Consider the following 15575-nt stretch of genomic DNA (forward strand, 5'->3'; position numbering starts at 1 on the left):
AATAATCAACACATTTTAGTAGAATATCTATTATGCCAAGTCAGGTTCCCTAATATGTCAATTTATAAATATCAATTTTCAATAAGCCGTAATAATTTGTTTTATGGAATACCAGACAGTGGTCATTTGTTGTAAGTAAAAATGAAAATATAAATTTATGCATTACTTACATATATGATCCCAAAGAAAGATTTGTATCTTTCAAAAACCAATTTTTGAATTGGTTCTCACCTCACCCTTAAGAACTTAGAGAAGTACTGCTTCACTGAGAGACATGCCTACACACAGGAGGTGCTCAAGAAAACATAAAAGTTTGATTCTAGTAGTTCCCACCATTCCCTCCAAGCCCTTTGCCCTTTAGTAGGGTGATCAATCATACATTTCTAAGATACAGTTGCCTTGATAGGCTGTAGAGTCAAAGAGCCAGGAGATGGAGTCCACATTTCGAAACTCTAAAAATGTCTCCCAGAAATGCACACAACTCTTTAGTAGGTCAGATAAAATTAATTTTTAAAAAATGAAAAAATCAGTGTCTGAAGGCTTTGAGAAATCAGACCAAAAATGGAAAAGCAGAGTGTAATGTGAGTGGGTAATTAGGTGGCAGCTCATGTCCTGACAGATAATTCCAGAGAAAAAGCCAAACAAATCCTGCCATACGTTCTGCTCTCTGTGTAAACCACTACAGATGAGAGGGAGCTTTATGGAATATTCTATAGCATATGTCTAGTCAGTATGTTTGTTCCATCCTACTTGTTGCCAAGTTCCAAATGCTTAAAATAATTAACCTTTCCCACCTGTTTGGAAAACTTGGCAATGCATTCCAAAGGGAATACTTTTTACTCTGACATCCTTTGAAGCAGTCAGCACCCTACCAAAATTTACCAATGAAGTAGGTTTATTCCCCTCCAGAATTCAGTTCCAGCATGGATATTTAAAAAATCTCCCTTTTCCAGAACATTACTCAGGTGGTTATACAAATGCCAAACACTGGTTTCTCAACCAATGTGGAAGAAATACATAAAAATAATATTAATTAACTAAGCATTTTACTCAGTATTAAGTTGTTATGTTTAAGAATACATTATTATTACTTATTTTACTGAACATTAAGTACCTTCCATTTAAGGTAGGAGCTTCAGATTCAAATATAAATAAGACATGTTCCTTGCTCAAACTAATTTAGATGTTGATAGTAGAAATAGATCTGCAAAAAACCATTACTCTTATAAAAGGAAAATATGAGAGTATAATGAATTTGTACTGTGTCAGCTAAGTTTTGCTGGATACATGTTTCTCAGAATTCCCTTCACTCTAGACTTCCAGGTTAGTGTGGACCTTGAGAGCTGTTTTATGGGAAATTTGGAAGACAGAAAAATGAAACAGCCATGTTCTTATTACACTCAGAGTTTTGGAGCAGGGCAAAGGGTGCTGACCTATCTCACATATATGGCTGCTTATTTTGCTGGTTTACCTGGTCAGGGATGGGGAACAGGCAGCAGCTGGGCTCATAGCAGGTCCAACTCCTGCTGTATCCTCCTTCGGATCTCTGGCTCCTTGTTCAGTACGTATCAAGAATCACGATAAAGAGGAGTGGCTTCACTTGCGGTGGACACTCACAGCATCAAAGTTGGAGGCCTCGAGGTGGCAAAAGACCAACAACAGAGGTTCCCATTCACCCTCATAGGTCCCATTCAGGTTCCAACTTGTCCTTCTTCCCTATCTTCCTGTTCCAACTGCCTACCCAAGGCTGATGTGAAACCACCCATAGGCTGTTTCATCAATCAACTGGCTTCCACATTGTTTAAAGTCTAAATTTCCATGATAAATCATATTCTAATGGTTCTGTCAGGGGTATCAAGAAATGATCCTTACTCAGATGATATTTGAGTTGAGGGTCTTCAAAGATAAAGGAGAGTTCTCCAATAAAAAGAGCAGGAAAAAGACCTTGCAGGCATGGAAAATAGCACATACAAAGACTTGAAGACATTCAAGAGCATCCTGTGTTCATGATATAGTGACCACTAAGTTTATGAGAGAGAGTCCTGGGAGATAAAGCTGAAAATGGAGGCTGAAAATTTTGGACCATGTGGACCATGCTAAGATATCTGAACAAAATCCAATAGGTATTCAGGAACTACAGAAAGACGTTGAGCAGATAATGCATAGATGTGAGTGCCTGTAAATGTGTAAAATGATCAGATTTGTATTTTAAAGATAGCTCTGGCAGCTGTGTGAAGGATGGATTAGAAGGGAGAGGACAAGCCTGGAGCCAGAGAATTTGGTTAGGCGCCTATTGCAATACCAATTAGCAAAAGATAAAGGATGGTGGAAGTTGGGGAAAGTCACCTATCCTGTATAGCCTGTAATTTCATTTTGTATATACAATTATGTGGAGACTAAATTCAATCACCATGGGGATGCTGGGGATTATCCCTTTAAAACTGTCCTTCACATGGAGTTAAATCACACTGACTAAGTAACAGTCAGGAACTCTCAAGTGGAAAAAAACATCAAGAAACCTAACTCTAGGAAAAAGAATCTAAAAAAGAGGGGATATATGTATAACTGATTCACTTGGCTGTACACCTGAAACACAACATTGTCAATAACTATTCTCCAATTATAAATAAATAAAACAAGCCTTCCTCTAACTGGTTAGAGTTTGGAAGGGTTTTAAGACTGGTTTAATCCAGAGAATCAACCATGTCACCAGAATTTGGTGATTTTTTTTCTCTCAGTTCAGTCTTCCATGAAAATTAACATGCACACAGCAACAGTAATAAATAGATAAGGTGTTAAACATTTACTTTGTACTATTTAAACTAGGAACTGCTTGAAATGCTTTAAATGTGTTTACTAGGTTTCATTCAGAGGTAAACTGGAAACTAAAAGCAATTAGAATTGCACAATCCCTTGACCACAGGCAGCAGGAAATAAAAGTTTTTCCCTGCCACCACCGAACAGTGGCTTCCCAGGCGGCTCTAGCAGTAAAGTAGCTGTCTGCCAGTGCACAGGACATAAGAAATGTGGGTTCCATCCCTGGGTTGGGAAGATCCCTTGGAGGAAGAAATGGCAACCTACTCCAGTATTCTTGCCTGGAGAATCCCATGGACATAGAAGCCTGGCAGGCTACAGTTCATGGGGTTGCAAAGAATTAGACATGACTGAAGTGAACTGTGGTGTTGGAGAAGACTCTTGAGAGTCACTTGGACTGCAAGGAGATCCAACCAGTCCATTCTGAAGGAGATCAGCCCTGGGATTTCTTTGGAAGGAAAGATGCTAAAGCTGAAACTCAAGTACTTTGGCCACCTCATGCAAAGAGTTGACTCATTGGAAAAGACTCTGATGCTGGGAGGGATTGGGAGCAGGAGGAGAAGGGGATGACAGAGGATGAGATGGCTGGATGGCATCACTGACTCGATGGACATGAGTCTGAGTGAATTCCAGGAGTTGGTGATGGACAGGGAGGCCTGGCGTGCTGCAGTTCATGGGGTCACAAAAAGTTGGACGCGACTGAGAGACTGAACTGAACTGAACTGAACTGAACTGAAGTGACTTAGCACACATCAAACAGTAGTCACCTCAAATCCACTGCTGTAGCAATGGCAATGAGGTTACACTTAGCGACAAACCACACCGTGTTCTGAAACTGGGGTTGGTGTCAATGCCATCTGACAAAAAAGTGGCATTTCGTTAGAAGTGGAAAGGAATGACTGACTGGGCAGTCAACTCAATATCTATTATGCTCTGTTTTAGTTTTAGTAAGATCCAGATCCTAGATCTGTGTTTTGTTGGTAATTGTTGTCACCTTCATCAAAGTGACTATTTGTTATCAATGTATCGATGTAGCTATTTTGTGCCATGTATCAATACAAAGGGAACAGAAGACAAAGTCTTATTTTCCTATTTCTAAAACTTCCTATTCTTTCATTGTATTCTAAGCACAGATATCATGTCCCAGTAAGATTGTAAACTCACTGAAATACAGACCCTGTCATATTATTCTATGTTCCCTAAAGCCAATATACAGTAAGCATTAATATAAATGTTTTCTAACCTGAATTGTAATCAGGGAGTCAAAACCTATGTACATAATGCTGTAATGCTATATAATGACATTTATCCAGTTAATTCTGCCCCTTTTTTGCTTCACATATTTTGAAGCCCTCTTATTTGGCATGTATACTTTTATGGCTATGTCTTCCTGATGATCTGACCCTATTATCATTCGGAAATGTCCCTTTTAATCTACTTTTTCTGATATGAATGTAGCCATTCCAGCCTTCCTGTGTTTCCTATTTGCATGGTGTATCTTGTTTTCCAGTATTTTACTCTCAACCTATACATGTCTTACTTTTAAAGTGCAACTATTATAGACAGCATTTATAAATCCATGTTTTCAAAATATGATCTTGCTTTTTAAAATCCATATTGATAACCTCTGCCTTGGAAATAGACCGTTTAATTCATTAATATGTAACATAGTTACACATATGTTTTGATTTAGGCTTACTGTTTTCATTATGTGTTTCTTGTTTACATCATCTGTTGTTCTCATTTTTCTGTGCTCTCTCCCCTAACTTCTTTGGAATTATCTTAACATGTTTTAGAATTCCATTTATTGGTACTTTAGCTGTACTCTTTTACATTGTTCATTAATGTTTGCTGTAGTGATTCTAATACCCATCTCTAACTTTTCATTCTAGTTAGAGTTGTTATTATACCACTTTACCTAAAACATAAGAATCATACAACTCTAGTAGCTCTATTTATTTAACTACAGTAGCTGCACCCTCCCCCCATCAGTATCCATGGTTTTGCTTTCCACTATTTCCATTACCCAAGGTCAATCATGGCTCAAAACCATTAAATGGAAAATTCCAGAAATGCAGGCATACCTCGTTTTATTGTGCTTTGATTTACTGCACTTCTCAAATACTGCATATTTTACAAAATGAAACTTTGTGGCAACCCTACATAGAGCAAGTGTATCGGCATCATTTTTACAATAGCCTTCACTTCTTTCATGTCACTGTCTCACATTTTGACAATCCTTGCAACAGTTCAAAGTTTTTCATTATTTTTATATTTGTTACAGTAATCTGTGATCTTTGATGTCACTATTGCAAAAGAGATTACAACTTGCTAAAAGGCTCAGATGATAGCAATGCTATTGCATACTTACTATAGTATAGTGCAAACATACATTTTATAAGCACTGGTAAATCAAAAATGTCATGTAACTCACTTGATTGTGATTATTATGGTGGTCTGGAACCAAATCCACAGTTCTCTGAGATATGCCTTTAAACAATTCATAAGTTTTAAATTACACACCATTCCGAGTAGTGTGTTGAAATTTTGTGCCACCCTGCTCAGTCCCACCAGGGACATGAGTCATCTTTTTGTCTAGCGTATGCGTGCTCTATGTGCTACCTGTCCAACAGTCACTACAGAGTTATCTCGGCTATCAGATCAACTGTCATGGTATTGCACTGCTGATGTTCAGCTTCCCTGGAGAAGGGAATAGCTACCCACTCCAGTATTCTTGCCTGGAGAATTCCATGGACAGAGAACCTGGTGGATTACACCCCATGGGGTCACAAAGAGTCAGACACTACGGAGAGACTAACACTTTCACTTTCTTTCCAACTCTGTTTTACTTAACAATGGCCTCCAAGCATAAGAGTAATGATGCTGGCAATTCACATATGCCAAATAGAAGCCATAAAGTGCTTTCTTTAAGCAAAAAGGTGAATAACCGAATGCTATGTCATAGTACCTGTGTCATTCACCTCATTTCATCCATCAGGTAGACATTGTATCATCTCACATCTCCCAAGAGTACAGTAAATAAGATATTCTGAAAGACAGAGAGCTCACATTCACATTATTTTTATACAGTATATTGGCTTCCCTGGTGGCTCAGAGGTTAAAGCATCTGCCTGCAATGTGGGAGACCTGGGTTCAATCCCTGGATGGGGAAGATCCCCTGGAGAAGGAAATGGCAACCCACTCCAGTATTCTTTTTTTTTTTTTTTCAAGTTTTGTAAACTTTTATTTTATATACAAAGAGCTAGTATTGTTTCCGCCTAAGGTTGATGTGCTGGATGAGCCATCTAAGGAAGTTTGGTTAGTCCAACTTAATGAAGCCGATGTCCTTCGCATACTGGCGGAAACACTGGCGGCACATATTAAGGCTGTATTTCCGGATCAGACCGTGCCGGTTGAAGCAGACCTGGCAAGAGCGAGAACCCTGGCCGAATTTTCTCGGATGGCTCCAGTAGAGCTGCTGGTGACCCATGTTGCCTTCTCGGCTGCAACGAGGTAAAAGGCCACTCCAGTATTCTTGCCTGGAGAATCCCACGGACTGAGGAGCCTGGTGGGCTACAGTCCACAGGGTCGCAAAGGGTCGGACACGACTGAGCGACTTCACTTTCACTTTCATTGTTATAATTTCTCTATTATTAGTTGTTAATCTTTTACTATGCCTAATTTATATATTTAACTTTATCATGGGGATGTCTGGATAGGAATAAACATAGTTTTTTCCATAGTATACAAAACATAGTTATACAAAGGTACAATCTTCAGTTTCAGGCACCCACTGGAGATCTCTTGCTCTTGCTCTGCTTGCTTCACTAGCATTTGATGTTGTTGATGTTCTTAGATTGGGGCATTCTAATAGGTGTGTAAAGGCGTCTTTTTCCCTGATGACATGTGACACGGAACATCTTTTCATATGCTTATTTCCCATCTGCTTGTCTTCTTTGATGTGGTGTCTGTTAAGGCCTTTGGCCCACTTTTTTATTTGGGTTGTTTGTGTATTTGGGCTTCCCTGGTGGCTCAGAGGTTAAAGCGTCTGCCTGCAATGTGGGAGACCTGGGTTCAATCCCTGGGTCGGGAAGATCCCCTGGAGAAGGAAATGGCAACCCATTCCAGTATTCTTGCCTGGAGAATCCTATGGATGGAGGAGCCTGATGGGCTACAGTTCATGGGATCGCAAAGAGTCGGACACGACTGAGTGACTTAACTAACTGGAGATCTTGGAACATAGCCCCCCTAATCCCTTTTCATTCTCTTCTATATTCTATTGTTTTCATTCTATAATTGTAATGTGATTTCTATCTACATATATCATATACCCTACAGTAAACATTATGTTTTTTTAAAGTTCTCTTTGCTTTAAACAAATTAAAAGGCAAATTAGTATTTTTTGTCTACCTATATATTTACTGTCTTAAGCATTCTTCATTGCTTCCTGCAGATTCAAGTTCCCTCCGGTTTCAAGTTTCTCTCCAGTATCATTTTCTTCTATCAAGGGAGAACTTCCTTTATCATTTTTTGTAGTGCAGGACTGCTTATGATGAACTCTCTTAGTTTTCTTTTATCCCCCAAAATCTTTAATGTATATTTATTTTAGAAGACTATTTTTGCTGGATGTAAAATTCAGAGTTGATAGGTTTTAATTTTTGCTTTTTAAGTATAGTAAAGATGTTGCTATGCAGTCTTCTGATCTTGGTAGTATGCAGTCATTTAAATTATTGATCTCCTATATATGAGAGTTGGAGTATGAAGAAAGCTGAGCACTGAAGAATTGATGCTTTTGAACTGTGGTGTTGGAGAAGACTCTTGAGAGTCCCATGGACTGCAAGGAGATCCAACCAGTCCATTCTAAAGGAGATCAGTCCTAGGTGTTCATTGGAAGGACTGATGCTAAAGCTGAAACTCCAATACTTTGGCCACCTCATGTAAAGAGTTGACTCATTGGAAAAGACCCTGATGCTGGGAGGGACTGGGGGCAGGAGGAAAAGGGGACGACAGAGGATGAGATGGCTGGATGGCATCACCGACTCGATGGACAAGAGTTTGAGTAAACTCCAGGAGTTGGTGATGGACAGGGAGGCCTAGTGTGTTGCGATTCATGGGGTCTCAAAGAGTCCCATGGACAGTCCCAAGGACAGGACTGAGCGACTGAACTGAACTGATGTATAATGTATCAGTTTTCCCTGGCTGCCTTGTTTTACTAAGATGTATCTAAGCATGATTTTTTAATCTATATCCTCCTTGGGGGGGTCTTCCCAGTTGGCTCAGTGGTAAAAAGATTCACCTGCTGAGAGGGAGATGTGGGTTCAATTCTTGCACTGGGAATATCCTAGGAGAAGGAAATGGCAACCCACTCCAGTATTCTTGCCTGGGAAATCCCATGGACAGAAGAGCCTGGTGGGCTACAGTCCATGAGGTTGCAAAGAGTCAGACACAATTTAGCAAGTAAACATCAACAAACAACATATCTTGCTTGGGGATTACTGAGTTTCTTGTAAATTTAGGTGTTTTTTTTTTTTTAAACCAATTCTGAAAAGTTTTTGTCTATTATTTCGTCAAACATTTTTTTCTGCCTTGTTTTTTCTCTCTCCTTCTGAAACTCCAATTTCACATATGTTAGACCCTTTGCTATTAATCCACATTTCCAAGGTTCTATTAGTGCTTTCAATCTTTTTTCTCTCTCTTCATCTATTTTCAAATTAATTGACCCTTTTCCATTGTATCTATTCTGCTCTTAAATCCATCCAGTATTTCTTTTGCTTGTTTTAGTTATCATATTATTCTAGAATTTTATTTTAAAAAATATTTCTCTATTATTTTCTCCCATTCTGAAGGCTGCCTTTTCACCTTGCTAATAGTTTCCTTTGATGTGCAGAAGCTTTTAAGTTTAATTAGGTCCCATTTGTTTGTTTTTGCTTTTATTTCCAATATTCTGGGAGGTGGGTCATAGAGGATCCTGCTGTGATGTATGTGGGAGAGTGTTTTGCCTATGTTCTCCTCTAGGAGTTTTATAGTTTCTGGTCTTACGTTTAGATCTTTAATCCATTTTGAGTTTATTTTTGTGTATGGTGTTAGAAAGTGTTCTAGTTTCATTCTTTTACAAGTGGTTGACCAGATTTCCCAGCACCACTTGTTAAAGGGAGGGGGGAGGAGGGTTCAGGATGGGGAACACATGTATACCTGTGGCAGATCCATTTCGATATTTGGCAAAACTAATACAATATTGTAAAGTTTAAAAATAAAATAACATTAAAAAAAATATTTCTCTTTGCTGAATTTTCCTGTCTCATTTATTATAAGTAAATTTTCCATTACCTTTTAGTGTATAGCTACAATAGTTCCCTGACTGAGAATTCCAACATCTAAGCCATCTTCCACTGATTGTCTTTTTTCTTGAGACTGGACCACACTTTATATGTCAAATAAATTTAGATGGTATTCTGGACATTGTAAATGCTATGGAGTTTTTGGATTCTTTTGCTAAATTTATTCTGTTTCTGATGCTATTTTGAATGGAATTATTTCTTTAATTTCATTTTCAGCTTTTTTCAATGACAGTATCCAAAAATACATGGGTATTTTTGAGTTAATCTCACATTCTGCAATCTCATATCCTTCCTAAATTTTCTAATTATTCTAGTAGCTGTTTTTAAGAAGCTTCTATATACATGATCATTTGTCTGTAAAAGAGATATCTTTACTTCTTCCTTTTGGAACAAAAAAAGTTCAAGCATCAGGAAAAGGTCAGGGCAAAACACAAAACAAAGTGAAATCTGTAAGGAATCTAGAATATCATCTCTGGTAGAAACTGGCAGAGACAAATGGCTAATGACCCTTTGTTGTTATATGGGATGGTATAAGGGATTGCTTACTTCTTTCCCTTCTATATCTGACTGGGGAGAGCTGTCACAAAGCACCCATCTGGAAGGCCCCTTTCTGGGCTGGTCTCCAGTGCTGCTAGTGCTGGTAATATCATCTGATGACTCCAGGAAGTAGATGAATGAGATGCTGAAGGAAGCAATCAACAGAGAAGAGGGATAGCTTATCAAGGTGGGGGATGGGGAGGGCAGCGGGTGGGTGGTGAGTCTTCTGGACAAGTAAATGAAATTTCTGTGGAGTACAGACATGAGTTTGACAATAATACCACCCACTTTCAGATGCCACCACAGTCACTGCTTGGCTAGTGCAAAGTGTTCTTCACTAATTATCTATATCTGTCTTTATCACTGTTGCTAAGGATAGTCAAAGAATCTTACTGTCCTATTAAATCTCCCTCTGGAATCAGGCAGAAATTAGGAAAAATGGCCTAACACCAGAAGAATTTTGACAGCCTAGTATCATTGGGGTATTTGGAATAGTAGGCTGGCATCCGAGGTTTTTCACTCCTCAAGATGTGTTTTAAATAACTCAGTTCAGAGATTGATGTCACACTAGAAATTAGTAGTACATTGGATAGAAAAAGTCTTAGTAATGTTAGCTAGCAACTTGATTTCCAAAGTGATCCCAGATCCCATCCTAGGCTTTTTGAGAAAAAGATTGTTTTCTACAAGGTTTGCATTAGTGATAAAATTATTTCTTAAAGATTTAGGGTTTGACTATGAAGGGTTTGACTTTTGGAGATCTCCTTATCAGAAAAGAAGATCCATTCCCAGTTTTTGATATCAAGTTAAAGCAATTTCCTCTCAAATGTAAAACACCCTCAACAACAGGTTTCTGGATCCAGAGATGGAAACTATATGATCAGGTTTACTTAAATGTCCTGGATTATATGAGAGTTGCTGTTGTTTAAGTCGCTTCAGTCGTGTCCGACTCTGTGCGACCCCAGAGACGGCAGCCCACCAGGCTCCCCCGTCCCTGGGATTCTCGAGGCAAGAACACTGGAGTGGGTTGCCATTTCCTTCTCTAATATGAGAGTTGAGAGAGGGTTAAAAATTAAGTGGTACACAAATTCAAGTATTACAGACATGGAGGAGCATTCTGTCTCCAAAGTTTCAGTAATACTAGATCCTGGTTGTTCACAGGTCTATATCAGAGGAAAAGGGTATTAGAAAGCACATGGGTTTTAAAGTTAAGCATTCCTAGAAGGGGATTCCAAATCCTTCACTTATGAATTAGATTTTGGGCAAGTTGCTTTATCTTTATGAATCTTCCTTTTCTCATCAGGATTCCAGTGAAGATTAAAATAGATGGTGTTTATAAAGCATCTGGCACACAGCAGGCCTTCTCTTTGTCATCCTCTCCATCATGAGCTCTGTCATCTTTTAAATGCCGTCCATATGGTAGCATTTGATGGCTCCAATGGAGAATAATAAGACTCTGATCAGAAGACCCATGCCTGGACACAAAATAATCAAATGGCACATTTGGACTCTTGTGTAACCTGTGTCCACTGGACACTTGCCTTTGACCTTTGTTTTCTTTTATAATTTGAAACTACCATAAGTCACATTTTTGGTGTCCTTCTCTTCCTACTCCCCTCTTCTCCTATTCCACTCTCTGTCTCCAGTGCATCCATATGGTATGCTTTTAAAAATATTAGATTTAGTCTTCACAATCTACCAATTTACTTGATGGTTTTAAATACTTTTTTTAAAGCTATGCTTTAACAAGAGACAAGTCTAGAAAGTTCAGTATATCTTCCAAAGCATTTTCAAAGTTACTTTGAATGTCTTGCCTAAAATCTTTTAGGAACAAAGTAGGGTATAAATGAATACAAAATATGCACATATCACTCTAAATAGATCAAGAGAGTCATATAGAAAGTTCATCACTCTTCTAAAGACACCCACTGGGACTCATCTATTAGATTAGTGTGGCCTAGATTAACACTCACCTAAGCGACATGTGGGGTATAAAATACTTCTATTACTAAACCACTGAGTCCTAGGACCCACGAGCTGGGGGTATCTTGAGGTCATTTAGTTCAATACCCTACCCAAACCTTCTAGCATCTCCTTTATAGATAAGTAGTAATGGTGATAATAATGTCAAAGACTTAGGTAGAGTTTAATATGTGTTTTATCATATTATTTAATCTTCAATGTGACAGATGAGGAAAACTAATGACAAAGAGAGGCACAGATGACCATCCAACCACTGCTTCATCTTCTATTACCTGACAGTTCCACCATGGAAAGGCTACACCTGTAGGAATTTAAACTTCTCCTTATAAAAGTTCACCAGACTTCCCTGGTGGTTCACATGGTCAAGAATCTGCCTGTAATGCAGGAGACCTGGGTTCAATCCCTGGGTTGGGAAGATCCTCTGGAGAAGGGAATGGCAACCCACTCCAGTATCCTTGCCTGGAGAATTCCATGGACAGCAGAGCCTGGCGGGCTATAGTCCAGGAGGTCACAAAGTCAGACACGACTGACTAACACTTTCACTTCACTTTATAAAAGTTCATCTCAAAGATTTTCCTCCCTAACAACTCCAGTTCATTTTCAGTCAGTCTGAGTTATTTCTTCTTCCTCCGAGATGGTAGGAATTCCTACCCCAAACTCAGCATGCACTTGTAGTCTATTGCCCTCCCTGCACGACAGTGGTGTTTCCCAGAAAGCATCCCTTGGCATCACTGTAAAGGTTATTGCCTGAATAACAAATTTACCTTTGCCCTTTGGTTCAAGGAAGGCCCCAATTACCACATTGTTTCTTCCTATGGAACTAGCGCTCAGGGTAGGCAGTAATTCGGGCCTCCTTAACAAGCAGGCAGTGGTTTTGTTGTCCAGGGACAGCAGTCAATAAACATGCTGTGCCGCCAACCTCCCCAACCTCCACTTACCTCTGGAACTAACTACCTTGCTAACTGCAGAGGCTGTTCAACCATGCTAATGAGCTGCTGGACGATGGTATTTTTTGCTCTCAGAGGAAAAGCCACAATGTGGTAGCAGGGAGGGCAGCCTCCTCGGGGTCGGCTCTTCTCCGAGAATCAGCTCCAGAAATTCTCAGAATGCCACTTAGCAGGGATATGGACTTGGACGCAAAATCCTCCTGTTGCCGAACACGTCCATTAATTAGCATTCAGAGAAATAAAGAAAAATGAAGATTTAAAGGTCACTGCATTAGCATTTCTCATTTTTGAACAGCTATTTGTGTATACTAATTTTCCACTCATTTCTTCCATTAATCACTGTCTCTATGGAGAACTTGGCCAAAGCCATTAGCAGACATGCTTCCTGGTGGCCATATTCTCCTCTGTAAATAATAATAAAAGAGATCACTGTTTATTTGCTCAACTTTAACATTTTCCTGTGAAAGAGAGTTATGTAGGCAGTTAAGCATTTCCTCTCTCACTGAAAAGAATGCAGATAGAATTTCTGGTTTCTCTGCAAACCAGGATCAGTGTCACTGTCAGGCTTCTTTTTTTTTTAACACCAAAATCTGGCCAATTATGAACTCTCTCTCTAGAACGATCTCTTTTTACAAAAGACCCAGTAGTGATAGACTCCTTTCCTGTGTGAGCTAGGAGAAGTCATCACGCCCTTCCATTCTAAACAACACATTATCTTATTTAGGTTTTACGCTTGTCTGAGTCTCTGAGGAAGTTCCGGCTTCATGAAGTACTTGGAATTCAGTAGCTTCTGGTCACCATACCTTTACTCCCCCACGATCTGTAATAACCTGAAAGCTCTTATCTCAAAAGAGCTTCTTTCCTGTGAACATTTAGCACTGTTTTTGTTCTACCCTCACTGCCCTGCTCTTCTAGAACCAAAGGGCCAAGGTCCCTGGATGGATGAGAGGAGGACTAGCTCCCCAGTAGAGCCCCCAGTTCCCAGGAGCTCAGAGAAGAGAGAGCAGCCATAGGTCCCTTTCAGGAAGTCTTCAGATGTGCTGCCCTTCTGGGAAACATGTAACTCCTTATTATGGAAAAACATCATCAGAGAAAATCTTCCCCAGTTGTGTTCTTTGCAGGGTGATCTCTGAGTCTGAGGGGTTAGGAAACTGCTCCCCGATCATTATGACCAGTGAGAGCAGCCTTGAGCTATGGCAGCCAGCAAAGTGTATTTCTTTTTCCTGCATATTCACACTGTACGTCTTCAGTATTACACACTCACATATATCAAGTACAGAATGTTCCTAAAGCTGCTTCAAAGAGGTGCTAATGTCTGACAATTCATCTCTGAAATCTTTTTTTTTCCAGCAAGCAGCCCAAAGTCATTTCAAACCAGCAGCTGTAAAGGTCATGTGAGAAATCTGTTGCCATCTTTGAATAATTTCTTACACGTAAGGCGAGAATACATTGCAACAAGGGGAAAGAATTGATGCTTTTTCATAGATGCCAAGCTGAAAGGTATGATGAGCTCTTTCTACGTATGGTGATAATACCTTTTCCTTCCCTGCCTGCCTACTCACCTGCTGGCATCAAGCCATTTAATGCCAATATTTGTTATAGCAGTTCATAGGAGCATCATTGATGCATTGGCTTTCACAGAGCAGAGTGATACCCAATGATATGTTTATAATACTCTGTTATTACAAATATATTAATAAAAAGCAAGAAACTTGGAAGAACAATACAGGAACATTTAAAGTCACCAGAATGTAGTCAACCTGCAGAATAAAGTGGAAGTGGCTGTGACTCAATTTCCATGGTCAAAAAGAACAAGTTTATAGTAAATGTATACCCAGGACAGGGTGGCACTTAGCTGAACCATATCTACAAATACAGAGGACGATGGGATTGACAAAGTATTTGAGCACAAGAATTATGATGAACAAGTTGATGTCTCTGGTCCTTGGTTGGCAGTCTAAGCTTTATGTAACAGAAGACTCCATTACCAGATGCAAGCAATGGGTCCTATGTGACCTGACCTACCCCATCTGAAAGCACCTCCGGGTAGAGCTGGGGTCATAGAAATAGTGATGTATCACGTGTCACAGTCTATTCTCCCCTGCAGAGAGCCCCCAAGTGCCGCTAAGAGTCCCCGGGGATGGGCTGCTCTGTGCTCACTAACGAGCTCCCTCCTGCTGGCCCTGCACTTCCTCTGCTCAGAGCTGGACTCCACAGAGTCTGTTGCTGCCACCATTCACTGCACCAGGACCACAACCCACCATGATGCCTGGCTCTTGGGTTGTTGTTGTTGTTCAGTCACTCAGTCATGTCTCTTTATGATCTCATGGACTGCAGCACACAGGCCTCCCTGTCCTTCATCATCTCCCAGAGCTTGCTCAAACTCACGTCCATTGAGTTGATGATACCATCCAACCATCTTATCCTCTGTCATCCCTTTCTCCTTCTGCCTTCAATCTTTTCCCAGCATCAGGGTCTTTTCCAATGAATTGGCTCTTCCCATCAAGTGGCCAAAGTATTGGAGTTTCAGCTTCAGCATCAGTCTTTCCAATAAATATTCAGGATTGATTTCTTTTAGGATTGACTGGTTTGATCTCCCTGCAGTCCAAGGGACTCTCAAGAGTCTTCTCCAACACACATTCATACTTTTGAACTGTAGTGTTGGACTCTTGGGTGGTTTATGGCAAATTGAAGTAGACAATTTCCCCTCCCATTTTAGTAACATTTGCTAAAGCCGCACTTCCTGATATCTGAGCATTTATAGGTTTAACAGAATAGTTCCAGTTCTTACCAACTATTCTCTCTTTGCTTAGGTTCCAGGGGCATCAGAATCCAGCAATGGACAATAAATACAGTACTTAGAGTCACTGCACTCCCCCAGGACGAAAGCTCTGTTACTGGGTCAGCTCAGCATGCCTGACTCCCTCTTCCCTTTGGATAAATTCTCTCCAAGAGGGCT

General features: G+C 39.9%; 1 pseudogene; it reads right to left on the reverse strand.

Annotated features, from left to right (window-relative positions):
• Window positions 1-6026: 6026 nt before the first annotated feature.
• On the reverse strand, window positions 6027-6334 carry LOC147364301 (small ribosomal subunit protein uS14 pseudogene; annotated as a pseudogene).
• Window positions 6335-15575: the final 9241 nt, after the last annotated feature.

Source organism: Bos grunniens, chromosome 10 (assembly GCF_055505025.1).
Source record: "Bos grunniens cultivar Pamir isolate PY7600 chromosome 10, Bosgru_T2T1.0, whole genome shotgun sequence".
NCBI classification, from domain to species: domain Eukaryota; kingdom Metazoa; phylum Chordata; class Mammalia; order Artiodactyla; family Bovidae; genus Bos; species Bos grunniens.